Source organism: Coenobita brevimanus, chromosome 3 (assembly GCF_032717465.1).
Source record: "Coenobita brevimanus isolate Jiangsu-jjx chromosome 3, ASM3271746v2, whole genome shotgun sequence".
NCBI classification, from domain to species: Eukaryota; Metazoa; Arthropoda; class Malacostraca; order Decapoda; family Coenobitidae; genus Coenobita; species Coenobita brevimanus.
Window position 1 is genome coordinate 13,557,508 of NC_136956.1, and position 11,284 is coordinate 13,568,791.

General features: G+C 41.2%; 1 non-coding gene across 1 annotated transcript; it reads right to left on the reverse strand.

Moving 5' to 3' along the window:
• Positions 1–8,675: 8,675 nt before the first annotated feature.
• Positions 8,676–8,794, reverse strand: LOC145394498 (5S ribosomal RNA). The gene has a single exon (XR_013896431.1). It is a non-coding gene; the product is annotated as a 5S ribosomal RNA (ribosomal RNA).
• Positions 8,795–11,284: the final 2,490 nt, after the last annotated feature.

An 11,284-nucleotide genomic window follows, 5' to 3' on the forward strand; every position in this document is an offset into this window, starting at 1 on the left:
TCAACATCGACATCATGCATCAACACAGTGGTTCTTCCTGGAGTAGCACGGAACACTTGCGGGTACTCCTGCAGTAATGCCGAAAACTCCTGCCTTTCCTCGGGAGGTACATGAGAAAGCTTAGTCTGGAGATCATTCATGATATCAGGATTCTTCCCCAAACTATCACTCAGGCTCATACTGCATGGGAGAGCTTCACTTGCAGACTCGGATGGAACAGCTACAGTGCAGACTGGATTATTTTCGTCCCGCCTGTGATATAACTTTAGCATGTTGATGTGACATAGTTGCTTATTCTTTCTACGATCTGGTGTGGCGATGACATAGTTGACATCACTGAGTTTCTTCTCCACGAAATAAGGACCACTAAACTTGGCTTGAAGAGGTTGCCCATGCACTGGTAGCTGAATCAAAACCTGATCTCCTGGCTGAATGTGGCGTAACCTGGACTTCTTATCATACCAAGTCTTCATCTTCTCCTGAGCAGCTCCTAAATTCTCTCTCGCCAGCTGTAAAGCAGTGGACAGCCGTTCTTTGAACTTCATCACATACTCCAGCAGGTTGACGTCATCTTCCTCCGACAGCCAGCATTCCTTGAGTAACTTAAGGGGTCCTCTTACTTCGTGGCCAAACAGTAGTTCAAAAGGTGAGAAGCCCAGTGATTCATTTGGAGATTCTCTTGCGGCAAATACAACAAATGGAAGACCTTTATCCCGGTCTTTCTGATGTTCCAAACAGTATTTCTTGAGCATCGATTTGAGTGTTTGATGATATCTCTCCAACGCTCCATGGGTCTGGGGATGGTAAGCTGAAGACGTGATCTGGGTGATGCCCAACTCTTTCAGAGACCGCTTGAAAACGTTTGACATGAAATTACTTCCCCGGTCTGACTGTACCTCCTTTAGCAGACCAAACTTTGTGAAGAACCCTAGCATTTCCTTAACCACGTTTTTTGCTGAGATATTTCTAAGTGGAATGGCTTCAGGATAACGAGTAACCATATCAATCATGGTCAACACATAAGAAAATCCTGAAGAAGTCTTAGGAAGAGGTCCCACAATATCCACCAACACACGGGTGAAAGGCGCCTCAAAAGGAGGAATGGGAACTAGAGGTGCAACCTTTTCGGTCTGATTACACTTCCCCACAACTTGACAGGTGTGACAAGACTTACAATACCAGGAAACATCCCTGAAGATACCTGGCCAGGAGAAGTGTTTCAAAATGCGTGCCACAGTCTTCCTCACTCCAAGGTGTCCTGCCAAACTGGAATCATGAGCCACTCTAATGATATCCTGCCTACAAACACGAGGGATGATAACTTGATGTACAACCTCCCATTCACAGTCGGCTGATGCTGTTGGGGGTCTCCACTTCCTCATAAGTACTCCTGACTTTACATAATAACAAGTAGAAGCACCGGCTGACTCTTCTTCACTGTAAGCAGAGTTAGCTAGACCTTTCAACTCAGGGTCAGCAACCTGCAACTCAACCAACTCTTGACGAGACAAATTATCAACACTACGGGGTACTGCCTCATCTTGAGTGGTCCAAATTAGCAAGAAAAGTGTCAGCTAGGATAACATCATCATCATCATTATCCTCTAAATCACCAGTAACTTTAGACTTAGCCCTAGTGACAGCACATGCAGGGAACACATCAGGGACATCACAATCCTGGGACGCAGCCACTGGCTCACTAGACAACTGAGGAGCTGGACACACTTGACTTCCACCAATATCATTTCCAAGTAAGAAAGTTACACCTGACATTGGGAGTGTCTCAACCAACCCAACCATAACGGAACCATTAACAAAACCAGACTCTAAATTCACTCTGCACAGAGGGACAGAGAAGTACAGAGGAATTAACATTAGAGCCTAGAACACTGGTCAGCATAAGGGATTGGCAAGCACCTGTGTCACGATATATTTTAACTGATTTCCTGTCATTACTGTCCAGAGGACTGACAAAACCATCAGACAGGAAATTAGCACATGAACTCTTGAGAGTCACCCACGTTACTGCTCAAAAGAGGAGCTCCATCATGAGAATTTAAGTTACCCCTCAAAGCAGGTTCAGTTAACTCAGTTAAAGAATTCTGGGAACTCTCAAGGGTGGACACTAGACCAATTGACTGAATATTTAAAGACTCCTTTTTGTTCACATCACGCTGTCTCCTGAAACATTTCTCCGTAGTATGACCAAGCTTACTACAATAAGTACATTTACTTTTCTGAAATCTAGAGGTGAAGCTGGTATTTACTTCCTGAGAAACATCATCTTTATTCTCTTTCCTGTTACCTGTACTCTGAGTAGAGGCAACGTACTTACTCTCAGCTTTCCCTTTTTCTTTAGAATATCTCTTGTGAGTGAGAACGTATTCATCAGCTAAAATTGCAGCATCAGACAAATTATCTATTCTTTTCTCATCAAGATATAGGCTTACATCTTTATAAATACACCTCTTGAAGTCCTCCAGCAAAATCATCTGCTTAAATTTACCAAAATCAGCATCCACATTCTTAGAATTTAACCACTGCTCTAACAGATCTTCTTTGATTTTTGCATACTCAACATGGGATTGCTTATCTTGCTTGTAAGTTGTCCTAAATTTTACTCTATAGGCTTCAGGAACAAGCTCATAGGCCTTAAGAATCAAGCTCTTAACTACATCATAATTATCAGATTGATCCTGAGGCAAAGATGCATAAGTTACTTGAGCTTTACCGGTGAGAACAGTTTGAAGGAGTACTGGCCAATACTTTTTGGGCCAATTAAATCCTGTAGCTACCCTCTCAAACAACTGAAAATACTTAGTTAAATCAGATTCATTAAAAGGAGGGACAAGTTTAACATTTTTAGCCACATCAAAATCATCAGAGCTAGATGATCCAGTTCCACCTTGTTTCATGCGATACTCATGGTCTGCCTGAATCCTAGCAAGTTCAATTTGTGCCTGAGCCTGTACCTGTGCCTCTTGAATACGAGCATTTGCCTCCTTAACATCAGCCTCCTTAGCCTGTGCTTGAAATTCAGCTTCCTTCACACGAGCCTCCTGCAGGGCTAGGTGTAACTTAGCTAATTCAATCTGCGTTTGCTCATTTGGAGGAGTTACATTAAACAAGCTTTCATTAATCATGTCAAGAATTTGATCTTTAGAATGATGAGAGCGAACAGCAATTCCCAATTGTTGAGCAACAAGCTTAAGTTCATTCTTTGTTCTGTTTTCTACATCACACACTGTTTGCACATTTGACAAAAAATCTTTGGCTTCATCAAGTGTAGTAATAGTAGACATCATGAATAAGTAACAGTCACAAAATATCAAGCAATATCCTTATGATAATATCCTGAATATCCTGATAAGAGGTCGCCAAATTTATGTTACGGAATAGAGAAAGATAATGTACACTTTAAGTGAGAATACTAAAAATCACTACTGTCCCGTAAAGTTCCAGGTTCAAAACAAAAGAGTTAGGTAAAATTACAAGTTAAAGTTTAATGCTCAAACTAACAACAAAACATTCAGGACTCATAAGGATAATGTAATGGCAAAAACAGGTTAAATATATGGTTAACTGCAATAGCCTCTATTAACACGAAATTAGCATGAGTAAATTTATCTAAGTCAGCCCTGATGAAATGAAAAACACTGGGTAATGCTCAGTTAATGCAAGATAAATAATTACAGATACAAACTATTATTATCACTGGCTGACAAAATGAATTCTACACAATTTACAAAAACTTTCCAGGCCTAAGAATTAACCTTATGCTATACAGTTCAAGAACAAAATGCAATAACACTTATACTCAAATCACACAGCTGCTAGATGGTTGGAGACTTCCTGAGAAATTCACAATAATAATAACTGTACAGGGGAGGACAGAGATGTGAACAAAATGAGGAGCACATCTAAGTGGCAATGATGCAGAGACTAAGCTCATTATATAGGGGCAGCAGAGCTTGATACAACTTGTAAGAAGGACGCGCAAATGAAGCCATGGGGACAAAGAGATGAAAATCCCGCACTGAATAACAGAAAGGACGACTTACTCTACTATAACGGTAGAAGGGGGGGACTGAGGCAGAACACGCTCGTGATCAAACAGGCAGCACAGTGTACGTTAGAATTACACAAAGGATGATGAAATCATAGGCTATGTAACAATATATATATATATATATATATATATATATATATATATATATATATATATATATATATATATATATATATATATATATATATATATATATATACATATACATTTTGAATAATATCCATTGATCGGGTTGATGGACTGCCATCATATTGGGCCAGAAGCCGCCAGCTGGGCGACAAACCTGATAACGTTCGAAGGCTGTAGGCCGCAGAGCCTCTGAACAATGGCCATTTGGTTTTTAGCCGAAAGCATAATAAGAAGATTTTCAAAAACAAGAAAGCTTCCCACAGTGATGTGGGAAGTTTTAGTTATAAAAGCTAAAACGTTCGCCCACGAATGCCTATTGTGTAGGCATTAATATGTTGTGACACAATTTGTATTATATAGCTAGACAACAATATAGCTGGGCGTCAGTATGTAATAGACAGGTAGTTATGTCTTAGTTCTCCAGGAAGAGGTTAGATACATTGCCCCGTAGCCAGACACTCAAGTATTCCAAACAAACGATGACCTGAGCCGTTTACCTGTCGGAAGTGTGCGAGACCCTGCACACACACACACACACACACACACACACACACACACTTTAGCCGGATGCCAGAGGGGGATATAAGTCCAAAATCGCATGTATTAGAATCAGAGAATCAGAAAAATCCCCATAGAGCGAAAAGGAGAGTAGAAGCTGGAAGGAGAGTAGGAAGGTGTTAGCTAGGACAAACTACCCTTGACATATGGGTCACGTCAAGCTCTTTAACTTTCAGTCAAGCAACTGTCTCACAATAAAACTCCGTCGACCCCAATCTGCCTATTTCATCACCTCATCTCGCTTACAATACGAAGAGGATAACGAGACAGGGAACCACCCTGACGGTCGTCAACAACGCCAAGATTTATTCTCTCTCTGCCTGCGTCTTTTCAATCAACTAGACAAACTAATACATCTTCTCTCTCTATAACAAAACAGATAAAGGCCACATAATCCTAACATCTGGTGGCCTTTGATATTGGTGGCAAGCGGCAAAAACGAACCGATTACAATCAATCTACTGTACGCCTCAGGACTTTATATGCAAGCAGTAATCAATGCCGATTGACGTCTCTATGAATAATAAACGAAGAAATTAGTAATCAACTTCACAAGCAAAACATTCTACGACTGCTCTACAAGGAACAGTCAACAAGCAAACTGAGTAGTCGACATGTAAAAATACCCCCGCTAATACCAGTATACCTGTTGTGCATGAGGCAGCCCTAGCATGTATTCAATATGGATGGTGGGTGTCAGCGGCAATGTAATGACAAGTCTAAGCGTATGATATATATATATATATATATATATATATATATATATATATATATATATATATATATATATATATATATATATATATATATATATATGAGCACTCTTGGACCTTGGGAAAGGGCAGTGAAGCCAATGCCCAGAGTCGGATACATAAAAAAGAAAAAAAAAATAGCATTTGAAACCCATTAACAAGTACGTACAAGAAGGAAGGTAGGAAGCAAATATATAAAGATCAGTAATAATTGTGGGAGGAACATTTTAAAACCAAACTGAGATACACAATGATTTTTATGCTGATGCAAATGAGTTTCCATCGAGGAACCGACAGCACAAGGGTCGGTGGTGATGTGGATAGGTAAGTAGAAAAGTGAATATTTTAACGTCATTATGAAGTCGCCAACGGAAAAGGAGAGTGAGAGAGGCAAAGAGGAAAGACGTGGGATGAGTGAGGCGTGAAGCGAGAAAAGAAATGAGGCAAGAGAGAGGGAAGGAGAGAAAGAAAAAAGGATGGGGAGGATCAAAAGAGAAAGGAAGGAGAGAAAGAAGAGAGGCAGATGGAGAGTGAGACCGAATGATGAAGGAAAGGACAGAAGGATGGGAAGAAACGCGATTAAATAGGGCGGAAAAGTAGAAGAGGAGAGGAAGGAGAGAGAGGAAAAGAACGATGCGTGGACGGCGGGAAAGAGGGAATAACAGAGAAGTGGGAGAGGCTGGGGAGCTAGAAGGAATAGTAGGAAGGCGGGATAATATTAGAATGTTACGGAGATAAATATCGGTCATTGTTTTACCTCCTTCATTTTCTGTGCCGGTGTCTGTTTCCTTTCGGCAGTCTCCCATTCGCCTCCTCGCCTTCTATCCGTCTTTCTGTCATTCTATCCCCTAATATCCCATACCTTTCTTCTATATTTTCATCCTTACATTTCCTCTTTTGCTTCTCTCCAACCTCTTCCTGCCTCTGCTCCCTCTTTCTCTACTTCACTCTTTCTCGCTATACCTTCGTTTTTCTTGGCTTACTTTTCCTTTGCCGTTTCCCTCCGTCTCACTCTCCCTTCCTTTTCTCTCTTTCTCACTCCCCTCCCTTTTTTCCCCACTCATCCCTTCTCTTTTCACTCCATCTCTTCTTCCCAGTTTCCCTCTCAGTCCTTCCACACTTTTCACCATCCCTCCCCCCATCTCTCTCTCCTTCCTTTTTCTAAACACTCCCCTCCAGTTTCTCTCCTCTTTATCCCACCTTGCCTCCCACTACTTTTCTTTTCCTGCCTTCTGTGCCCCCTTCTCTCGACTTCCTATAAACCCTCTTTCCTCGCTTCTCCTCAGTCCTATTTTTATTCTTTTCTGCTTAATTTCCTTCCATCACCTTTCTTCCCGTCCCTTCTTTCCGTCGTTTTCTCTCCTTTCAAAACTTTCCCTTCCAATCTTCTTTCCTGTTATGTCGTTCTGCCTCCATTCCTCTGACTTTCTTTTTTCTCTTAGTCCGTATACATTCAAATCTCTCTCTCTCTCTCTCTCTCTCTCTCTCTCTCTCTCTCTCTCTCTCTCTCTCTCTCTCTCTTTCGTTTTGATCATGTTCCTCACCATCCTCTCTTCCTCTCTTCAGCGAACCCAGCTGTTCAAACCTCAAGTTTTTACATTTGAAACATCCACTTGAGATCTCGCCTGTACATAAGACACGAGAGAGAGAGAGAGAGAGAGAGAGAGAGAGGGGAGGATAAATAAGACAAAGTATATATCTGAAAATAAAATGCTACATTTACATTACATACATTAATATACTGATAATAATAACTGGGATGAAGCAGAGAAAAAAACGTAATAATAATAATAATAATAATAATAATAATAATAATAATAACAATAATAATAATGATAATAATAATAATAAAATAATAATACTCATAGTTAATAATAATAATAATAATAATAATAATAATTATTATTATTATTATTATAATTGTAATATTTTTTTATTACTATTACTATTATCATTGTCATTAACATGACGATCATCATCATCATCATCATCATCATCATCAGAATATATCCTGTATTGCTATTTTCCTGTTATGTTTCTTTCTCGGGTCGTCAGAGCAACCGGCAGATAACGATGTGTTTGTGCTGGGGTCGAGTCACTAGACGATGGGTGGACGGCAGGAAGAAGAGGATGAGATATATTTATATTTCAATTTATACAAACAACCAGAAAGTAAAAGAAAATAAGATGGTATATAATGTATGTGTCAGTGTTAAAAAGAGAGTGATGGCAAGAGAACGAAGAGTAACTCAGTAACAAAGTGGAAATAGGCTGCCTGAAAGAAATATCAATTGTTATGTACAGTAAAGGCAATGCTCTCTCTCTCTCTCTCTCTCTCTCTCTCTCTTGTCCCTCCTCCTCCTCCTTTCCCTTCTCCGACTTACAGAGCTATTTGAACTTAAAGTATTTACATTCCAAATGTCAGAGAGAGAGAGAGAGAGAGAGAGAGAGAGAGAGAGAGAGAGATTATGGATAATGATATTTTTTGTACAACTAAACAACTTCACATCGGGAGACGTAAGGTAGCAAGGAAGGGAAGGAAGAGATTTATTTCGAAATACGAAGAAGATTAGAAAGCAGAAGATACAAGAAATACGTGTGTGTGTGTGTGTGTGTGTGTGTGTGTGTGTGTGTGTGTGTGTGTGTGTGTGTGTGTGTGTGTGTGTGTGTGTTCCCCACGGAAAGCATATTGCCACGGTGGGGCCTTGAATATGCTGCAGATCTGTTGGGCCGCACTAGTGGGGTGAGACTCCCCACGGCATCAGCAGGAGGATAGGGTTTCCCATGCTGAAGGGGCAGAGTGTATCATACTTTTCACTTTTTTAAAAATCAGTAACTAGGGGTGTTAAAAGGCTGTGGTTCCACATGTTGAACACAAAAGAGAGAAAAAAAAAATAATGACATTTACCTACATCAATCAAGGTAAGAAAAAAATAGTTTTTTTTTTTATTCATCGAAAATGGTCGTGTAATACCTGAAAATAAAGATTCAGCGAGGAAATCACAAATTTACCCATAAAAACTATGAAATTGTACTTAACTATGATTTCATTCATTCATTCATTGCCAGACGCCATGTATCCCAAACGGAGTGACCAAGGGCTTAGAGTTAATTGTTTTACAGGGAGGGGCACTAATCCTAGACCAACCCCACTTAACATGTAGGGATGCAAACAGCATCTGGTGTTCCCAGGCGGTCACCCATTCAAGTACTAACAAGACCCAACGTTGCTTAACTTCGCTGATCGGACGGGAAGCGGTGTACTCAACGTGATATGGCCGTTTTATATATATATATATATATATAAATATATATATATATATATATATATATATATATATATATTATATACTTCTTTTTTATGCAAGGAAGAAGGAACTAAAGGCCATGAGCCCGCAGTAACAGTTCCTTCCAAGAGAAAAACAAAATACAATAGAGAGCCAAATTCAAGATCCGATCATTTTGAGATGCCTGGACACACTGCGTTTGAAAGACTGGAGATCATAGGCAGCAGGAAATACAGACAGAGGGAGACAGTTCCAGAGCTGACCTGTTGCATAAATGAAAGGCTGGGAGTAACGGTTAACTCTTGCATTAGAGAGTTGGACAGAAAAGGGATGAGAGTTTGCTGCCAGACGGGTGCTACGCGCCCGTCGTAGAGGTGGAGGAATGCAAGCAGACAGTTCAGAGGAGCAGTGACCATTAATGTAGCGATAGAAAAGAGATAAAGATGCAACAGAGCGGCGAAGAGACAGAGGTTGAAGGGAGTCAGTAAGAGGAGGAGAGTTAATGAGATGAAAAGCCTTTGACTCCACCCTATTGAGAAGAGCTGTATGTGGGGAGCCGCCCCACACATGAGAGTTGTACTCCACACAGAGGTGGATAAAACCCCTGTATAGAGTCAACAATTGTGCAGGGGTAAAGAAAGAGCAGAGTCGGCTTAGCACACCCAATCTCTTGGAAGCAGATTTTACAAGAGATGTAATATGATTTTTCCAAGATAAGTCCCGAATAAATGAAACCCCAACCATGTTCAAGGATGATGCAGGATTAAGCTGAATATTATGAAACATTAGTGGGTATACCTGTGGAAGATTTTGTCGGGTTGATAGGTGTAAGAACTGAGTCTTAGATGCATTAAAGACAACCATATTATTTTTACCCCAGTCAGAGATACGAGCCAAGTCAGACATTAGGTGTGCCATAGCCTCATCCCTTATTTGTTGAAGTAACTGTTGAGATGGGCGTTGCGGGAACCGAATGGAAAGGTGAAGGGTGGAGTCATCAGCGTAAGAGTGGATAGGGTTAGATGTACAGCTTAGAAGATCATTGATGAATAAAAGGAAGAGAGTTGGTGATAGGACAGAGCCCTGAGGAACACCACTGTTGATAGATCTAGGAGAAGAACGATGGCCGTCTACAACAGTGGCTATAGAACGACCAGAAAGGAAACTAGCGATGAAGGCACAGATAGAAGGATAGAAACCGTAGGAGGGCAGTTTGGAAATTAAAGATTTATGCCAGACTCGATCGAAAGCCTTTGAGATGTCAAGTGCAATGGCAAAGCTTTCGCCAAAGTCCCGAAAGGAGGATGACCAGGAGTCTGAAAGGTAGGTGAGAAGATCGCCAGTGGAGCGTCCCTGACGGAACCCATACTGACGATTGGAAAGAAGGTTATGATAGGAAAGATGCCTTAAAATTTTTCTATTAAGAATTGACTTGAAAACTTTCTAAATACAGGACGTTAAAGCAATTGGACGATAGTTGGAGGATTGGGAGTGGTCACTTTTCTCTGAGACTGGCTGAATGAGAGCAAACTTCCAGCAAGAAGGAAATGTACAAGTTGACAGACAAAGGCGAAAGAGTTTGCCTAGGCAGGGTGTAAGCACAGCAGCACAGTTCTTGAGAAGAAACAGGAGGGACCCCATCAGGCCCATATGCCTTGTTAGTACTGAGGCCAGTGATGGCAGAAAATACATCAACTGAAGAAATTTTAATGTCAGCCATGAGGAAGTCAGAGGGGGGAAGTGATGGAGGAACAGCACCGGAATCGTCTCAGGTGGAATTGGAGGAGAAAGTCTGTGCGACGAGATCTGCTTTATCAGTAGAAGAAATAGCTACAGAACCATCAGAGTAGAAAAGAGGAGGGAAGGATGATGAGGTAAAGTTGTTAGAAAGATTTTTGGCAAGGTGGCAGAATGAGCGGGAAGAATTCGAGTTGGAGAGTTGAGAGCATTTAGTATGGATGAAATTATTTTTAGTAGAGCGAAGAACAGACTTAGCACGATTCCGGGCAGAAACGTAAAGACGATGTGATTCAGGGGTGGGTTGGCTCCGGTATCTTTTGTAGGCCTTCTCCTTGTTGCGGACAGCATTAGAACAAGCGTGATTAAACCAAGGCTTTCTTGCTTTAGTCAAAGGATATGAGAAAGGAATGTATGCTTCCATGCCCGAGAGAATAACCTCTGTAATGCGCAAGGCATACTCAGATGGCTCACGGCCATGGAAGCAATAATCATTCCAGGGAAAATCAAAGAAGTACTGCCTGAGGGCCTCCCAGTCCGCGGCTCCAAAATGCCACAGACGACGCTTCCCTGGAGGGTCCACAGGCCGTACCAGAGTGATAGGACAGGTTAAGGTAATAAGGTTGTGATCGGAGGAGCCCAACGGAGAGAAAAGATTAACAGAGTAAGCAGAAGGATTAGTTGTGAGGAAGAGGTCAAGTATGTTGGAGCTCTCTCCAAGGCGGTCAGGGATACAGGTAGGGTGCTGTACA